This window comes from Alligator sinensis, unplaced genomic scaffold, assembly GCF_000455745.1.
Source record: "Alligator sinensis unplaced genomic scaffold, ASM45574v1 scaffold10_1, whole genome shotgun sequence".
Taxonomy (NCBI): Eukaryota; Metazoa; Chordata; order Crocodylia; family Alligatoridae; genus Alligator; species Alligator sinensis.
This window is the reverse complement of record NW_005842169.1, coordinates 1,566,981-1,571,713: the sequence shown is the minus strand read 5'-3', so window position 1 is coordinate 1,571,713 and position 4,733 is coordinate 1,566,981.

Sequence of the window (4,733 nt, the reverse complement as noted above, 5' to 3'; positions counted from 1 at the left end):
GAAAAGTCCGCCGGCCCCTCCAGTGTAAGGGAAGCCTTCAAGGGTGATGAGGAGCTGTGTGGCTAGGCCAGTGGCATCAGAATTGGTGCCCATGCTCGCAGGTGCAGGGTGGCTGGGAGACTCTACCCGGGAGGAAGGCTGCAGCCAGGCCACCTGGCACAGCACAGGAGCCCCAGCCCAGGATTGGGGATGCCACAAGCCTCCCATCTTCTTCCCTCCAGCCCTTACTGGGGCTGGACTTGCTCCACTGCTGCCTGCATGAGTTGGAGCTCCCACAGCTGCTGTGCTCCAGCCCAGGTGGGATGGGGAAGCTGGGGGCCCCTTTGCCAGGGCTGGGGGAGGCAAGGGGCTGCAGGTCAGGAGTGATGGGCACCAGCAGGTCTGGTAGGGCTGTGGCTTGGGAGTGAAGTGCAGCAGCAGGTGGGGGACTATGGGTCAGGAAAACAGGGCACCAGGAGGGCAGGGAGCTGTGTGTCATTACTGAGGGGCACCAGCAGCCTTGGGGGAGGGGCTGTGGCTTAGGAGTGAGGGACAATGGCATGGACACGGACAGGGTACTGACATATTGGGGCTGCTCAGTGCCACAAATCAGAGGGGTGAGCAGCCACAGATGGACCTGCATCGTTGTAAATGAATGTGGCAGGGGGAGCTCTGATTTTCCACGATAAAAAAGCCCAAAATCAAATGCCAAAATATATAGGCATTTAAAATGTATTTGATTATAATGATTGAAGCACTGGTAGGCTTCCAGGTTGCTTTAAAATCTTCTCCCCTCCTTCCACATCATTTGTTAGCTGCAGGCTGGAAGCGTGATGTAGGGCAAAAATGACGCATCTGTGTCCCTGCATTAACCCCATCACAAAACACCCCATGATGTACACGCAGACTTGACAACGAGCCCAGGAGAACCCCTACGAGCAGGTGCAGCCCCACAGAGCCCAACCCTGGCTCCAGCACACCCACTCAAGGACCCTCATCCCCCCACAAGCAGGCATAGCTCCATAGAGCCCGAGCATTAACCACTCCCCACCCCATGCTGCCTGCCTGCAGCTAACAAATGATGCAGCAGGGGGAGGTGGGAATGCTCACGTATGCCAGGCAGTTTAGTTGGGCTCTCCAGGGCTTCACCTAATCATGAGGGGCTCACCTAGGCTCAGTTTCAGCTCTGTGTGTACATTTCCTGGTGCTTCATAGTGGGGTCTACACAGGGACACAGGTGGATCCTGTCTCTCCCTCCCCATCTCGTGCTGCCTGCCTGCAGCTGACAGCTGGTCAGAGGCAGGAGGCATGGCTGTAGAAAGGGTCTGTGCTGACTCAGCTTTGTGACAACTTGGGGGGCAGCAAGGCCTGCTGGGCACTTGGCTGGAGCCGTTGAGTGGGGTCTGAGTGTTAGCATGTCACCCTGCAAGAGGTGGGGCTGGGGGCTAGCAGGAAGCTGAAAAGGAGTTTAGATGCTGGCAGACAGCAACCTAACTTGAAATGATAGGGGAACTGGTACTGAAGGTTGGTGCACCAGTCTAACCGATATTGATTAAGTCTGAGTGCACATTGATCCAGGTCTATCTTAAACCAGGTTTTGTCATTTTTAGAGAGCACTCTATTTCTGCCAAATTTCTGTTTGGTTGTGGTTTTAGACCAGATGCTAATCATTTAGACCAGTAAAAGTGTAATGTCTATATCTGGCCCTAGTCATAGGGTACAATCCTTTGCCCTTTTAAATCACTGGATCCCTGCCCCATTGCTTATAGGTCTCAATTAAACAAAGTATGTAAACATATTGTGCACATGTTTAAACAGATAGTTAAGAGATTAGTTTATTAGGGGCAGATTTAAGTATGAGATTATGTGCTTTGCTGAGTAGGGGCCTTCAATAAAGTCTTACTTTCACTTTGTTCTGCTAGCTGGAAAAAGGTAGAAGGGAAAGGAAAATAGTAATCTGATCCTACAGTAGGAGGATTCATAATGAGGTGCTCAATCACTGAAGAATTTAGCACGACAAGAAAAGTTAAATAAACAAGAAAAAATGATTTAACAAGAAATGTTAACTAAATAAAATTAAAATGATTATGTTGCTAACTCAGTCTGAGAAAAGTGGTTTTTTCCCCTCACAGGAGTATATGGCCACTAGCACTATTTTTGTCTGCCTTAGCCATTCATGCAGCTTAAGTTTTAACTTGGAAGTTCCCAATGGTCTCGGTAACAATTGAATTGCTATCATCACATATCTCTATAACTACTGTACATAGGAATTATTTTAGCTCTATCTGGGCATCTTGGCAGCTGCTTAACAGCAAATAGCAAAAATACACAAAACTTTAATCCAGGAAATGAGAGAGGGAGAATTAGGCAGGCAGAAAGATGATAATTGGTCAGGGCAGTGATGCAAAAAACCTGATATTTAAATTGTGCCAAGATATGGCATCAGAACTTCAGGTGATGGCTCATCTGAAAATGTAGTGATTTCTGCATATTTACATAGGTATTGTATATCCCAGGCAAACTCTGAACTAGGACTATTGCAGCATCTGACTTTTCAGTGTTTTGCCACCACTCCAGAATCCACAGGCCTGAGTGGGGTAACTAGGTTCCTATGGAGTGTATACGAAAAGGTATCCCCTAATAATGGAATCCACAAATGTCAGCATAGTGACTGGGCTGCCACAGACAGGGTTATGTAGGTCCTGCCCTTCATTCTCTCACTAAAATTTTTACTGGCAGATACTAACTGCCACTGCCAGGGTGTTTCTGGCAACTCCATATCATAAGGTATATCCTGGGAAGTTGCCAGCTTTCTGGGTGAGCTCACTGGCAAGAATGGAAGCATCTACTGTTTAGGTAATCTCAAGGTTAGGCAGCAGCTAAACAGAGTTTTGAGGATCTCACATAAGCAAGATCATTCTTTAAATCTAGCCCACAGTTTGAAAGTATGAAAGTAGGCAAGGTTCTTTGGTTAGATGTGATATCTTCTTTTAAACCAACTGAGTAGTTAGAAAAAAGTTCTTAGCAAACTTTTTTCCAACTACTCAGTTGGTCTATGAAAGACATCACATCTAACCAAAAACCTTGCCAGCCTATGTCCTTAGACCAACATGGCTACAACCAAAAACTCAGCAAAGTATGAAAGTGTTTTAGTTTTTTTAGGCTGCTTATATTACATTGCAAAACTCCACTAAGAAATGCCGAATGTAGTGGCCGATACAAGAATTTTCCAAACGAGAAAAGAGATAAAGAAAATTGTAGTTTTAAATTAAGCTACTAAAAGCTCACATGTTTGTGTGTTCTTTTTGGTAAATATGCAGTAAAAATGTAGTATCATAGCCATCAAAGGCTTCATTGCTCTCTAATCTTTTAATAAATGCCCACCATAAATCTTAGCAGCAGATTATGCACATGCCAAATCCATTTATATTGTGGCTGTGTAGATTTAAAGACCAAAGATATTAAGTTATGATAGTATCACTTAGCTAGTTATAAACAACAACAACAAATAGAAATGTGATCTTTTCCATGAGCCATTTGTTGTTTTTCAGGTCACACAAACTCCAGTTCTGATTAGATCATATTGTAAACAGCACATTATTAAAAAGAGCTTTCATTTTTTCTACACAAACAAGCAGGGCCTCTCTCCACATTTAGATCTGGCAATCTACCATCTTCCTTCCCCATTTCTGATACTTCATTGTGGCATTTTTACCTAAAAAATAGGAAGATATACCAAAAACTGAATTCCAAACTTTACTTCACAGACACATCCATTTCCTAAGTAATAATGCTATTTCTGGCTTTTGTGGATCACTTATGATTGCAAAACACTTTACAAACATTAAGATCCCACCAAGGTAGATCATTTATTACTGATAGAATTGAACATAGAGTACAACTGAGACACTTGTGGTGCATTCCAATGAGTGTGCATGTGCATTTCCCTGGGGACAAATAACAGTGGTGTATAGTTGTGCTGTTGCTAGTTGTCCCTGGGGAATGCCCCTACATGTATGCCTTTGCACACAGAAAATTGCCCTGGGTGGGGTAGGGGAGGCTGGGGCCAGCATCTGAACTCACCCCAGCAGCCTAACTTGGGATCCTGGGAGCCTTCTGGGATTGCAGTGGTGGTGATCAGGGATCATGGAGTGTGTTTCTGGTCAGCCAGGCTCTGGTTTCAGGTGGTTCACTCTGCAGCCATGTGTACTGCCTCACATTTTTCTGGCACAGGGTTTTTAGATACAGGGATTTCCTAGTATCTAATTCTGGCTCCGTGATGCAGCATGGAGAACCTCTTCACACGCACCGCGTGCATTTTGCAGTGCCTCAAAAGGTTTGAGGTGCCACAAAGTGCACATTCCCACTTGCCTGGATGCACCCTTAGGGTGCATCCAAACAAGTGCGCATATGCCTCTTACCCCATCTCAAAGCCCTTTGAGACAGGGCAAGAGGCACCTGCAGGAACAAAAAAAAATGGATATCCAGGGGTCTAAAACACCTGAAGTTTTAAAAAGTGGGTCCCGGACCATGCCCTGAGACAACCAGAGGCTGGGTCCTTCACGAAGATGCTCTGGCTGCCAGAGCATCTCTATGGTTGGCCACTTGCCCTGGTGCTGAACACACAGGCTGAACATCAGGGCTCCAGTTCCATATGTAAGGGGTTGGGTGGGCTAGAGGAGGGGGGAGGGGACTATGGGGGGGCCCCCCACTGGCCCCACCCACTTCCCTAGCACCCCCATCCCTGTTTTTTC